Source organism: Pezoporus occidentalis, unplaced genomic scaffold (assembly GCF_034315485.1).
Source record: "Pezoporus occidentalis ecotype Australia unplaced genomic scaffold, CSIRO_AGI_Poc_V1 ctg13, whole genome shotgun sequence".
Taxonomy (NCBI): domain Eukaryota; kingdom Metazoa; phylum Chordata; class Aves; order Psittaciformes; family Psittacidae; genus Pezoporus; species Pezoporus occidentalis.
The window spans coordinates 16,136,522-16,152,184 of NW_026913103.1; the positions used below are offsets into that span (position 1 = coordinate 16,136,522).

Here is a 15,663-nt window from a genome sequence, read left to right on the forward strand (position 1 = left end):
CCTCTTGCAGATTATTGCAGATGTATAAGGCGATACTAATTTCTGGATACCTTTGAGAAGAAATGGGCAGAAATGTAAATGGACACAAAGGAGGTGATTTGGGTAGTTAGCTATAGCAGACACCACATATTTCTGAGAATCATTAAATAGAAGTCCCAATATTGTACAGATTCCCTGAAATTAGAATCCAGAAAATCTTAAGAATTGTATTGCAAAGATGCAGCGTCTTCTACTGCAAGTCTTCTAGATCCAAATTGCCTAACTTTTTACTTATCTCTTCCAGAAAATATAGGAGGCTCAGGAGAAGCTGCTATATAGAAAGTGTTACATCTATCAAGTGTAATTATTTAGTCAACTTCAATTCTTAATCTAGGATCTGTGAGAAAAACATAAAACCACAGGTACATGCATGTATATATATGTGTGCATACAAACAGAGCAAGGGATGATCTATATCTGTATATAAAGATATATGGAGAAATACATTGTTTCTAAGGACTAAGGAGTGTCTGATTTGGGGTTTGAACTAGCAGAGGTATTGCAATGAAGGAAAGGTATTCTCCAGATTCAATGAGGTTTGCTATGTTTTTATGCTCTATTTAAAGCTGTTTGTAAAGTTTACCTCTTTAATGGGAAGAAACAGTGCTTCTGAATGTCAAGGAGCCCTTTACATGAATGCCACTTGTGGCTTTAAGGTAGGGTTGCTGGCAAAGAGACATGAAGAAAGGGAAAATTAAGATATTAATTTCTTGGCAATTGATTGTCTGAAATTAAGTAATATTTCAGAGAAAAGAAAAAGGCTTTGTCCTGGTTCATTAGAAATGATTTTAATGACTATATGACAACAGTACACTGATTGTCATTTTACTCTGATTTTCTTGCCCTGAAGAAATATTATAGATACCAAAACATTTTCCTCACCCTGAATTTCTGACAGTCAAAGCCTTAATTGTCATGGAAAGACTATTTGGAAGAAAATGCAAAGCAGACAAAATACTCCATGTTAATTGGAATATTTCACAGACACAGTTTCATAGCATCAGTGTGTAACAAATGTTCACAAACTGTTGTTTCAATAACCACAGTTATTTTCTAGGAGTTCTAAGCCTTCTTTCAACATTTTTTTTTCAGTTTCTGAGAGCCTAACTCTATTTCTTGTTTCTGATGGTATTTTTTCAGCTGTAGGACAAGAAAGACAGAGACCTTTTAGAGTGGGTTCAAAGGAGGGCCACAAAAATTGTCAGAAGGCTTGAACACCTCTCCTGTGAAGAAAGGCTGAGAACAGGGGTTGTTTAGCCTGGAGAAGAGAAGGCTTTGAGGAGACCTCAAGTGTGGCCTTTCAATACTCAATGAGAGCGCATAAAAAAAACAGAGAGAGATATTTTACTAGGGCCTTGGACACAAGGAGGAAATTATTCACAGTGAGGGTGGTGAGGCAGTGGAATAGGTTGCCCAGGGAATCTGTGGATGTCTCATCATAGGAAGTATTCAAGGTCATTCTGGATGGAGCTTTGAGCAACCTGCTCCAGTGAAGTGTTCCTGCCCTGTCAGAAGTTTGAACTAGCTATTCTCAGAAGGTCCCTTCCAACCCAGAACATTCTATGGTTCTATGAGTGAGAGCTGCTTCATCAATCTGCTATAATATTTTTATCCAATTTGCACCATAGATTCAAGAGTTGAAGGCTGATTTAGGACATGGTTTGCTAATACCAGTGATTTTCTTTATAGAATAAGTATTTTATGAATTACTGAAGCATTTACCAAAGAATAGAATTATAGTCAGTGCCATTCAATCAAGCACCTTAAGCATAACCCTGAAAGACTAGCAGAAATGTGGCTTGTGTGGGTGTCTTGTCAAAATGCCTATAGTATTCATGTTTGAATGTTCACAAAAAAAAAGTATCTTTTATTTCTCAGTGATATTTATTTGTGACCATTGTTTACATTCCATTCCAAACTAGCAAGCTTAGGCTGGGGTTCTGTTAAACATGTCTGATGGAAACATAATTTTTTTTTTTTCTGTTGGAAAAAATCTTGTCCTCCACATACAGCTCCTCACAAATATAGAATAACTATAGAAATTTTCTTTTTAAAACATTGGTATCTGTACCAACTTTATATATTTGGTACTATATATATGCAAATAATGTTTGAAACACATAATTTATGGGTCTTCCATTTATTTTAAATGGTAATTTTAAAGAGACAAAATTTCCAGCAAATGTTTGAAATTTTAGCTTCCTTTCAGAAAATCAAGGTCCTGAGACTTCAGAAACAGACATAAATTAATTTATTTAGACACAAGTATTAAAAGGGCAATAGCTTTAGTATAGACTTCTGAGTGATTATTAAAATTGGGAGAACTAAAAAAAAAATTATAGTTTGCAGGATATTTAAGCAACATCTTTAAAAGTAAGATGTTTTCAGTGAGCTGGTGTATTTTGTACCCATTGATAAGTGTGATTTGCCAGTTTTTACCAGTTATGTCTTTCTCAACCCTGCATATTTGACCTAATGTATAATAAAAACAAAGAAGCAGACTAATTTATAACCTATCTTTTGGTCCAAGACAGCTGTGTAGACAGTAAGAAACTAACTTAATCATTGTCTTCAAGGAGTTCAAAAGGTTTATCCCAAAGACAAGTAAATTTATGCATGAGCTTGTGTTAGTTCTTTCTCCATCATTTCGTACTCCAAATAAATGGGATGCTCTGGAATCCAGAAGAAAAGGTAGTGCACTGCAGTAGGTATCTGGTATTGTTTAGATAAAGTCTGTTTAAAGGGGGAGAAAATAAGAGTGCCATAAGCCTCTTGACAGCTTTCAGTATGAGATAGATTTTTATATATCAAAAAAGACTCAAATAAAATAAGAAAAAAGCAAAGTGGAAAAATAAGCTAGTCAAAGCAAATGCTTAATACATCTAACCATTAATCGTACTACACATGAGTGAAGGTCAAAAGAGTTGAGGTGAACAAAGAGTATTTTAGTGCAGGCAAAGGGAAAAAAAACCCCACTAAGCTAGTGACTGAAAACAGATTGAAATTTTTTAATCAGATTCTGATTGCTAAGGCATAGTAGGCAAGCATTAGTGAATTCTTGATAAAGCTTTCTAAGACAAGAATTCAGGACTGGAATATCTAGATAAACTTGATTTTTTTTTTCCTAACCAATTCAAAGAAAACTAAGGAAAGTTATGAAAACCTGAACAAAGAAAATGAGCTTCCTAAGACTGATTTTAGTAACTTTGCTACCAGAAAAAAAAAAAATAATTTGTCAAATACTAGCTTTTACTCATGCATTGAGAGCAACAGGGGTACTATTTTGTCTTCTCAAAACGTTAGCAATCTAACATCTGTAAACTGTATAGAAGGTGGAATTAAAATAAAAAGCAATAGAGTCTCAAGCAAAGTCCTTATACCTAACAAGAAAACAGTACAGTGATGGAGATAAATGGAGATAAATGTTGACTTTTTATTCTTGAAGGTGTAGGCAGAATGGGTACGTGAACACAATGTCTCTTCAGTGTAGCAGAAGTCCAATTTTTGTTTCCAAAACATTGTAAGCAGTACAAAGAGACTTTTCCTATAGGCTATTTTAAATGCTTTTATAGGCTTTAGAGGAGAGATCAACACAAGGAAAGGACAAGAGATTGCCCTTATACATATTTGGTGGAAAGTGTCTATCTAGTCTAGTATGGACCAGATAAGTGGAGAGTAAGAAGGACCTAAAACTGGTTTAAATGCCAGGCTCAAAGGGTTGTTATGAACATCTTGAAGTCCAGCTGGATGTTAGACACAAACAGTATGCCCCGAGAGTCAATACTTGGTCCCATACAGGCTCATTCATGGTAAATTAATTTCTTATTTTGTTTTGCTTGTGTTTGTGGCTTTTATTTCACTTACTAAACTGTCTATCTGAGCCAAAAAAGTTTACTCGCTTTTACTCTTCCATATTTCTCCCCCATCCCAAGCAGGGGGAGTGAGCAAACCTCTGTGTGGGTCTTAGTCGCTGGCTAGGGTTAAACTTATAGATAGACTTATAACTTACTGATAGACTTATAACTTGCTTAACTTTTTTTTCTGTGCCTAGTAATGAGTGAAATACAAGTCCCATTACAATAATAGTTAATAGCAGGCAAACCCAGAAGAATCATGCTGCATGATTATGCAATCTAAAGAAGAGCAAATTAGCAGGTTACTGGGATTTTCTTTATTCTTGTTTTTTTACTGAAAATGAAAAAAATCAAATGGATACTAATTATAACAGTTTAAAGGCAAAAAAGTGGCATGGATACAATACTCTCTGGCTATTATCCATTTTCCTAAGATAAAGGTAGTTATAGAATGTTTGCTATTAAAAAAAAACCAGCAAACTAGAATTACAGCAAATACTGCCATAACCTGAATGGAGAGTGCTAATTGACAGATACTATCACATCTGTCATGATGAACATGAATTTACTCTTCCCAGAGATCTTCAGTAACAGGCACCTTCCTGGAAGGTTCAGTGCAACTTTGTCAGATAAACTTAAATCAGAATATAAGACTATAAATGCAAAATAGTAAGACTGTAGTACTTACCCTCATTTCAGAAATGACATCAAATGCATAGTGCTGGTACACAATACTGAATGCAGCTATTGTTAAGATGAAACAAAAACAGTTGATTAGGGTCTTATGAATAAAATTAAAAGATGTTTATGGAGCTGTGCACCTTAAAACAGGTAATTTTTCTTTATTAAATTTATTGCTGACAGCTAATGTTTGTAACTTACCTGCAGCTGTTTATTGTAAATTGAGATAGTAACGTTATCAGTCCAAGTGCTGACCCAAGTCCTCGTTAGAAAAACCTATTATGTTAATTGATACCATATTTTAGCAACCTCAGGAGATGATCAATATCCAAAGGAGATGAAACTGTTCCCTTATTTCCCCCAAAAGTTTCATGTACTTTATAATGTTGGAATCTGCTTGTATTGTCACTGCTTTGGCTGCTCTTCTTCTTGGACTATATCAAGAAATCAGGTTTGCAGTGTTGTTGCAACACCTTTCCCAACACAATGGCTTTCAAACTCATAAGTGAGCTCTGCAATCCTATCTGTAAGTATTGAAGGGTCACCAGAAACAATAAAACCACAATCACACATTGACAATGGCATCAGTAACTTGCCAAAATACAATAACAAGCCCTATCAGTGTAAATGTTTATTTTTGTCAAACCACATGGAAACTACAGAAATGTAAGTGGCATGGTATAAAAATATAACAAATTCTATTAGTTTTCTGTGCTTTCACTTTACTTTTGTTGCCACTGTTTTCAGTCTTACATAACACATATGAACAGCAGAATATGAAGTTAGTCACAGGTAATGATATTAATTTTACTATAGTAATTTATTATGTATTTAGTTATTATTCATTGAATGTTTCTAAAATACTTGTTTATAAATTAGTTTCCATAAAATTCCTTACAATGGAGTTTTCTGACTTTTCACATATAGTTAACTAAAACAAAATTGGAAATAAAGTCAAAGACGATAGTTCTAGATCTTACTGTTTGAAACTGCTCAGCAGTATAATTTGATAGCATTCATAAAAGGTTGGCTTGTTTCAATAAGCAGATTAACAAATATACTTATATAAATTTAGCTAAATTTAACTGAATGGATGTTCAAATTTCATAAAAACTGTGTTTCCCTTTTTTTTTTTTTCTGCATAAACAGGAGAATTACTTTTTTATGTCCAACTGATCAACTTACTGACAATCTGATGGGAAATGCTATACTGTCAGTATATAATGTCAAATATATACTCTTGATTGTATTTCAGAACTCAGATGACATATGTCAGAGAGGAAATATTTCAAGCCATTTTTGAAGCATTTTGTTTTTGATAAATAATTCTGTGCAGCCCCCAAAATTCATAGATAATGAAGTGTAATTGTACTATGTCTAGCTATAAATACATAAATGTAAATCAATAATTTAGTCAATAATAAGCCTTCTACTGCATGAATTAGTAGAAATTTTTATTTGGAAACCTTAAAATATCGTTAAGTCATCTCATGGTGTGATCTTGTTCAGTACCACAGAAAATCTTTATGCCAGCTCAGGAATTCTCTGTAAAAAAATCAGAATTTTTCAAAATAAAAGTTTTCCATGGTTAAGTTTTTATGTTTATTACTGTCTTCATGCCTAGCAAAATTGAGATGAAATTTTGCTTTCTCTTATTTTTTTCCCTGCCATTCTGTCTACTTTGTTCCTAATACATTATTATGTAACGGTTTTGGAAACTTAATTTCACATTTTCTTATTCTGTTTTTCATTGCAATTCAGTGTGTCCGCAATTGCTGACATACCAAAATTTTTTTGAAGACAAAAATCAGTTTTTTTCTTTTTTTTTAACCTCAAGCGTTTAACAGGCTTTGAAGGACTTCCAGCTTTTGAGGAAAATAAGACAAGTACTTAGCAGTTATATTCTTCCCTTCATCTTCAGCAACCATTTTGAAAAGTTTGTTTGTCTTTTACTGTATCATTTCATCCCAGATATTTAAGTCTTTTTTCAACCTCTCCATTATGCAATGTCATGTTATGCTGCTTCTTATGTTTTCCAGTATGTTGTTTACTGGAGTACAGGTGTTTCAAGTACAAATGGCCAAAATTTTTCCAAGAACTGACAGATTTGCTAACAGAGAAACAGTTCTGATCAGCATCCTACCACACTTCTATACCTTTGAAATGAACCACATATGGCATCAATCCTGTTTGCCTGAATTAACTCCAATTTTCTAGTGACCAAGAACAGGCGAGAGCACAGAGAGACTCAGCTGTTCTTAGCTAGCACATATGGTCCAGTGTTTTTAGTAATTTACTCACTATAATAAAAAAGTACTGAATGCTGAAACCAAATCCCACTGCAGAACACCTCAGTGGTGCCCTGTGCTAATATATAGCTGTCAAATATCTTACGTAAGAGCTATTTAGTAAAGAAATACTTGAAATTATTTGTTATTTTGGATGTTCAGAGTTTTGTTAGGTCTGGCAACAGAACTGATGGGAGAATTTATTGGGGGAAAAAAAGCCACCAATCTGTCTGTTTCACTAGGCTGATTTTGATGACTATCATTACAGGAAATAAGTAATGCTAATGCTGCTACTTGACAGGTGCCAAAAAAGTGACAATGGAAGTTCTGTTAAGATTTTAAAATCTAAGTAGATAATGAAACAGTATTTACTCCTAAATGTTTGAGGCAACAAATAAGCAAATAATAGTTAGTGGGCTTTCTATCCCTTCTCCTCATTCAAAGAGTCCTCGAATTTTATTAGTTTGATTTTTAATGCTGCCTAATGAATTTTTTTTTTTAAATCACAACAGCAACAGAACATTCTGGGCATAGAGCATGTTAATTTTGCTTTGAACATTGCAAAAACATCTTCCATGCCAGTATAGATGCTGTGAGAATACAATTGTTAAAATCATGGTGTTGTGACATATTCTCACTCTATTAAGGTAAATATTTAAAGTAGTATTTGTGAAATTCCTGTGTAGTTCCCAAAACCATGCACTCACTGTCTTTGGAAAAGGAGCTTGCTTCCAGATAGAGTGCAAATGAAGTGTGGAGGTATTGTCCTGCAGTTAGTGTCTGAGAAGAGGCAGAGTGAACAGACTTGGATTTATCTTCACAGAACATGCAGAATATAGGATCTGCTTTAAAAACAGATTAAATTTGCTTAGGGCCTTATTCCTACTTATAGAGGAAAAAACCCACAGAAGTGTGAGAAATACAAAAGTTATCATCTGCCACAGCATTTTACAGAAAGAACTATTGTGACATTAGTTATAATTTGGTAGAGGATTATAAATCATTGGGGTATAAAAGGCAAGGAAGTTTTCTGAAATCCATTAGTGGTTTTTGAGCTATAATATCCTTACTTATTTCCAGCTCAAAGCTGATAGTGAAAACTTACTTATTTCAACAGCATTAGGGTCTGGGGTTTTGTAGCCATAACTTATTTTAAATATTTAATGTTTGTTCAAAAATCTGTTTTGTAAAACAAAAAGCAGTCTTGGCAAGAGTAAAAATGTCTTTCTCTGAGCACTACATTTTTCATTCCTTGTAGCTCTATTGTTGGCAGAAATACCTTTCCTACTTTTTTTCATTTGGGCTCTATGGACCATGAAAACAGCCATTATGGAGGAGAGAACACTGTATGCATTGGTTTTATTGTATTTATTCTGACATAACCAAATCTAAACCAGCTGGTTCACTTCAGGGTTTTCAGGCCTCAGCAGTTAAGAAAAAATAGGGGCAGAGGGAGAGCAAAGAAATTTCCTGAAGTCGGAGGGCCAGAGCCAGTGAGACCAGTCCAATGAAAAGGAAAGTGTCTTTTCCACATTCTTTGATGACTGAGAAAAAGACTGTCTCGTAGTTCTAGGAGACAATTAAAAAAATACAGTACTATAAATGTTATTTTTATAACTAGCTCCTAATCTGATCGAAAAATCTGAAGATATCAGAAGTTTTAACACTGTCTGTTAGTGATAGAGGACAGTTAAGCTGATTTAAGTCTGGCCTACTGTTCACTGCTGGTGGAGAAATGCATGTTATTTTCAGTATACTTTAGATACTAGTGATTAGCAAATTGCTCTATAAAAGCAATGCCCTCACCTCTAACAATGACTCAAAACTGTGGAGACTTTGGAATGCCTACGGTATTGTACTATATTATAGAGGCATCAGGTGCAGATATGCAATTAAAACCAAATTGTGTTTTACACATAATGTGGTCAGCTATGTCAAAATCAGTAAATATATTGCCTCTGCTGGCTGAAAAAAACGGCGCTTATTTTGCAGTGTAGAATTAGCTATGGCTAACTGGGAAGTGAAAATTGTTTTGTCATTGTAACAAATTTAAATGGTTTTTTTAGAACAAAATATCCAGAAATAGGGCAGGTAGTGATACTGTGTAAAGCTGAAAAATTAATAAGATCTGATATCATTCATTCTGATTCTTGTATTGGATTCTGATATTGATCATTATTTGCATATATTACTGTTTAGCTCAGAAGTCCCAATAAGGGACCATCATTGTCCACTTCAGAAACATTGAGAGGTTTAGAGAAAATAGTACCTATTTTAAAGAATTTTGCTTCATATTGAGAACTGGCAGAGGTGGGTCAGTATACACTGATACAAATTATAGAAAGTACAAAAAAATGCACAATGGAATGAACACATCGTCAGTTGTTGATAGATACTTGAACAGTAGCACTCAGCCTTTACAAGTTTTCAGTTGGTGACAGTTCAGGACAGGGAGCATGCTATTTATGTTTGTTTACAATTTATTTTCAATTATGCAAATGTTCAAAGTCTTTCAGTTAACCTTAGTTTTGAATTTTCCTGTCTTTATAAAGCTTGAGGACAATTGAAGTATTCCTAAAACTTTATGTTAGGCTAAATCTGAAATGTATTAATTAACTTTTTTTTTTTATCTCTCTATTAATGGTACTAATCATCTGTGGCCTAAAATGCCAGGGACGTATCCCAAATGTGTTAGAACAGCTATGAACCATGAGAGGATCATCTATAATGTTTGCTTCATGTAAATTTGACATCTAGCCACCTTATGTTTAGAAAAAAATCTTGAGATAAATTAGTGCTTTTGCCATTATTAAGAACATCAGAAATAAATAAAATAAATAAAATTTTTAAAAAATAATGTTGCACTTACTGACAGAAAAGAATCAGGGATGAATAAATTAAACCTATTATATGGACAGTTAAGCTTGTATTTCCATAATGGTGTTCAGGATTTTCAAGGGGTCATGTATGAAGTAATCGGGATGAGTCTACTTGAGCATCAAAGGACTGAAGGGTGATAAAGACAGGAAAACACATCTCCCTTGCTAATAGTAGGCTTGCCTTTGGCTTAATTGATAAACTACATAAGTTTATAGCGGTTTCTGGATTTTAGTTGCTTGGTTGGTTGATTGGTGGTTCGTTTGTTTTCCCCAAACAGGAAAGTATATGTTTTGGTTTGCTTTCTTGAACTTGCTTAACATCAAATTTGAAGAGTCTCCAGAAATACTTTTTGTATGTAACTCCATACTGATTAAGAATCATAGAAATCAATGAAAACTTAAGTTGGAAGGAACCTTTAGAGACCAATTCCTCTTGTCGGAGGAGATCTGGTTTCCTAATTGAAAGCAGGGTCTTTAGCTTATTTGGGGCCATGTTAAGCTCTCTCAAATATTTCCAGTGAGCTGATTCCATTACCTCTCTGAGCTACCTGTTCCAATGCTTAAGTTGTTCACACAGTGAAGAACTTCTTTCTTATGACAACACAGGATTTCCCTTCAGAAACATAGGCCATTGCCTCTTATCCTGTCAGCATGAATCCTAATTCGTACGCTCAACTTCTCTCTAACCTTCTCTTTAGATAATAGAAGAATGTGATTAGAATCTGTGTAAGCCTTCCATTCTAGGTTGAACAACACCATTTCCAAAAGTCTTGGTAAGTTAAGATCATAGAATCACAGAATAGTTCAGGTTGGAAAGGACCTTAAGATCATCTAGTTCCAACACCCCTGCCATGGGCAGGGACACCTCACACTAAACCATGTAACCCAAGGCTCTGTCCAGCCTGGCCTTGAACACCTCCAGGGATGGAGTGCTCACAGGTTCCTTGGGCAGCCCATTCCAGTGCCTCACCGGCCTCACAGGAAAGAACTGCCTCCTTATAGCCAATCTAAGCATCCCTTGTTTAAGATTGAACCTGTTACCCCTTGTCCTATCACTACAGTCCCTAATGAAGAGTCCATCCCCAGCATCCCTATAGTCCCCCTTCAGGTACTGGAAGGCTGCTATGAGGTCTCCAAGCAGCCTTCTCTTCTCCAGGCTGAACAGCCCTAACTTTCTCAGCCTATCTTCTTACAGGAGGTGCTCCAGTCCCCTGATCATCCTCGTGACCCTCCTCTGGACTTGCTCCAGCAGTTCCATGTTCTTTTTATGTTGAGGACAGCAGAACTACACACAATACTCCATGTGAGGTCTCACAAGAGCAGAGTAAAGGGGCAGGATCACCTCCTTCAACCTGCTGGTCATGCTTCTTTTGACTCAGCCCAGGATACGGTCAGCTTTCTGGGCTGCGAGAGCACACTGTCGGCTCAGCACCCCCAGGTCCTTCTCCACAGGGCTGCTCTGAATCTCTTCTCTGCCCAACCTGTAGCTGTACCTGGGATTGCTCCGACCCAGGTGTAGGACCTTGCACTTGTTATGGTTAAACTTCATGAGGTTGGCATCAACCCACCTCACAAGTGTGTCAAGATGGCATTCCTTCCCTCCAGGGTATCAACCGAACCACACAGATTGGTGTCATCAGCAAACTTGCTGAGGGCACACTCAATCCCACTGTCCATGTCACTGACAAAGATGTTGAACAAAATCTCCAACCCTCTGATCACCTTGGTGGACACTCTCCAATTTTAACATCTCTCTTGAAACTGGAGAACCAAAAATGGACACGAAGTTCCTAGTGCGGTTTGGCAAGTGCCAAGTATTGTGTATTAATCATATCCCTTGTTCTGTTTGCTATGTACATTCATACTGATACAGACTGCAGTTTGTTTTCCTGCTGCAAGTGTGGGCTGCTTGTTTATGCTCAACTTGCTGTCCTATTGGATCCATAACTTCTTTTAAGCCAAGATACACTCCTGATCATCCTTTCCCAGCCAGTATGGATGTTTGGGATTACTTTCCCCCTGGACAGACTTTGCATTTATCTTTGTTAAACCTTATGCAATTACTGTTATTGTAATTTTACAGCCTCTTTCTGCATGGTAGCTCTTTCTTCCAATATATCTACCTCTCCTCCCTGTTTAGTGTCTTCCACAGACTTGGTAAGGGTGCCTTCAATACCATTTTCCAAACAGTTTAAAAATATTTTGAAGGTCAAGGACTGACCCCTGAGCCGTTCCACTCATGACAAGATGTCAGCCTGACCTTGAGCTATTAACTACCACCTTTAAAATTTAACATCTCAGCCGTTTCTCCACTTGTAAGTGCTCCATTTTTGCAGTCCATATCCTACCATCTTGTCATCAAGGATGTTGGGAACCTTGTCAAGGCTAATATAGATGGGCCTTTATGAATGCATTTTTCATATGTCATTATTTTTGTCTGTTCAAACACATAAGTGATGAACTTGGTGAAGCAATTCCAAAATGACATTTCATGGTCTATGTATTGCAGAAGGTCAGAATAAATATACATAATTATTCCTCTGGCCTTAGAAGAATCCACAAATCTAGCAACTTCAAGAAAAGTGGCTTTTGTCCACTAAGAATGCATTGCTCAAGACAACAGAAGCCACATATCTGTTGTAGGGAGTGTCATAAATGGAAAATAATGAAATCACATTGGGAGTCTTGACTCTGGAAGGGGATGTAACATAGCGATTGTCATTGTTTAATTCCTGTGTGGTGAAGAATGCTTTCATAGAATATATAACAACTGGGCTTCTGATTTTTCTTTTTGTTTTACTTGTTTGTTTTTTTTTTCCCGAATTTAATCAATTACCTTAAATTACCTTTGTCACTACACCCTCATGTGAGTTTAACTGTTGTATGAGTGAAAGCAAAGCTGGGCCGTGACACTCAAGTGCTTTTATAAGCCAGGAAAGAATTTGAATGCTATCACTGCAATAAAAATCTCCATTGATGGATGTGTGTTTTTTCTTTGTAGAAAAATGCCAAGAATTTGTCTGGCACATTTTTACTGCGCATTTATCCACTCTTGTCTCGTATCATGAGATCTGCTTCCCTGTCCGTTGATCCTTGTTTATTCTGGCATTCATTCAACATGCTGATGTTTTTCTAACCTTATGGTCCAGGGCCGTGCTACCCAGATATTTGTTTTTGCTAGCCAGTTCTTTGCAACAGAGTTGCAACACACTGCTAACAACAATTCTTTCAGTTTCCAGTCTCAGATTTAGTCATATCATTATACTAATTTAGAGCCTTTGCAATGCTTCCTTTTGTGATCGCTGACATGCACAGTTATTTTCCAATGATATTTAATTTATGAATGCTGAGTATGTCACTGACAGTATCCTCTGCATGTCATTGTGAGAGCTTCTGTTTTGTGCACCACATAGGGAAGTTTCTTCATTTCTTTAGCCTTTTCATTTCTTTTCCCTTTTAGTTTTTTTGTGTTCTTTGTGGGTTGGTTGTTTGTTTTTTTTTTTGTTTGTATTTTTGGTTTTTTTTGTTGTTGTTGTTTGTTTGTTTTTTTAATTCCAGTCAAATTTAAATGTGGAAAAGCATAGGAAGTTTTCTTACTTCTTTGCACTGTCTTCTGCATTACTGCGGGAACACAAACATGATAAATCATGTCACCACAAGTTAATCTTATACAGATGTAATTTCTGGTAAATTTCAATTTAGGCTGGATTTGCAGACTGATTACCAGTTAAATAAAACAACATGGTAAAATAACACAGATAAAATAATACACTTAATTGATGGGCTATATAAGTTGATTAACCAGACTGATTTGCACACAGTGAAAGAAGATGAAAACATAATGTAAATTGCAGCATCTGCTTCTATCTGTATGAATGACATAATCCTGGCCAAAAGAAAAAAAATATGTACATATTGAAGTGTCAGACTCTTTAGTTCAATGTCAAATGGGCTTCTGATGCTTTGATTGTTCTGGCTTCTTGATTTTAGTCACGTTTCTCTGCTGAATAGCTTGCCAAACACAGAGGAAAACCACTTGTGGTTCTATTTTCCTGAATCAAATGATCAAATGCTGGTTTTTTGTTTTTTTGTTTTCTTTTTTGATAAAAAATCCTCTGTTGTATGTAAAATAAATCCCAGAACATGTACTATACACTTTTTTTTTAGTAAGAATTCCTAAATGGTAGAATACAAGGTTCACAAGTAGATGGGCTGTTTTCCTTCACCTCATTTTAGTTCTGACTTGTAAGTTTTAATGGAAGAAAGCACTGCAAAGATATTGTATCATTCTGCCCGTATGAGGAAAGACATCACTATGCACTTGTTAGCTTCACAGGTGTGAGCCATGTACACTGATGTTTGAGTTTCTGTGTTGTCTTCTACAGTCTTACTAATCATATGTAGACTTTTTTACTTTTTTGTTGTTTTAGTAATTCCAGTAAGCAAGATATCCTGTGAAGGTTCTTTCTCTGATTTTGATGTTGACCGTTTTTCCCTCCTTTTCAGCAGTAGCTGTGGCTTCATACTGGCTAATTCAGCCATTGTAATATGAGCACTCTGTCCTTTTGAGGATATAGTATATTTTTGCATGCCCTAATGCTTCAGTAGAGAGCAAGCATTCCCCTTGCTAACGTGTTTTCAACCTGGAATTTATTTTCTTTTTCAACAGAAATATAGAAATGCAGTTTCTGGTTTTGAATGTAATCTGAACTATATTGTAGTTCATTCTTTATTTTATATTATAGTTCGTTTGGCTTTTTCTTTTTTTTTTTTCTTTCCTCAACATCTATCAGCAATGTGTATCTAACATAGAATCACAGAATAATAGAATCATGGAATCATAGAATGGTTAGGGTTGGAAAGCACCTTAAGATCATCCAGTTCCACCCTTCCCACCCCCTGCCGTGGGCAGGGATGCCTCACACTAGACCATGTCACCCAAGACTCTCTCCAGCCTGGCCTTGAACACTGCCAGGGATGGAGCATTTAGCACGTCTTTGGGCAACCTGTCCCAGTGCCTCACCACCCTCACAGTAAAGAACTTCTTCCTTGTATCCAACCTGAATTTCCCATATCTAACAATTTCCTAAAATTGTTTTCTCTGCCAATTTTTTCATATTGCTCATTATTTATAATGGCTAAAATGTTTTCTTTTTTATTGGGTTGTAGATTATGTGTCAAAAGAATTAATGTATGTTATTGGTAAAATTTTTCAAATATTGAAAACCATTAATTTTTCACCCTTTCTGTATTGCACAGCAGTGTAGATTTCTACAGAGCTGATGTCCATTGCTTAAAATCTCTTATGCTACAGTGCAGTATTAAATGTTAGCAGGAATTACATGATTTACAAAACAAATCCTGTGCGGAGAAAGCATATCTGTTTGGTCTTCTCTATTCTATGCATTCACACTATATGCTGAAGAAGAATGATTTCCCCTTTCATTGTTACTAAAATCTTGTTTCATCAGCCGCAGACTATATTCAGTACAGTAACAATGTGTTCATGTGGAGTCCTAAAGGTCTTCAATTCTGTTAGCATTGACCCTAGTTAGTTCAAATGCTTGATTTGCTAACTTCCCAGAGAGAGTGAAATAACTTAGATTGTATCACAATGGGGGGACAAAGTCATCTTTTTTTCTAAAAAAAATGTTCATTTTATTCCACATACACTGCTAATTTTCCTCTGCGCAGAATTTATGGCTGCCAATCAGCTGAACTTCAGAAAGATTTGTAGTGTCAATCTGAAGTTTAGCATCTCCACCAGAGCTGATGGCAGAGTTATGTTTAAGGCTGGCATTAAAAAATTAAAGACTCCTTAAAAAGTTAGATTACACTAGTTCTTATGCTTTATTTCTACATTTCATTTACTAGGCATGATTTAACATCACCAAACATTTTCTGATATATCTTGAGTTTGAA

The 15,663-nt window shown here is 35.7% G+C and overlaps 2 protein-coding genes across 7 annotated transcripts in view; one reads left to right on the plus strand and one right to left on the minus strand.

Moving 5' to 3' along the window:
- LOC134158493 (uncharacterized) overlaps window positions 1-15,663 on the minus strand; it is a 494,286-nt gene that overhangs the window by 407,217 nt on the left and 71,406 nt on the right. The window lies entirely within an intron of this gene.
- The window catches only part of GRIK2 (glutamate ionotropic receptor kainate type subunit 2), a 405,127-nt gene that overhangs the window by 352,607 nt on the left and 36,857 nt on the right, over window positions 1-15,663 (plus strand). The window lies entirely within an intron of this gene.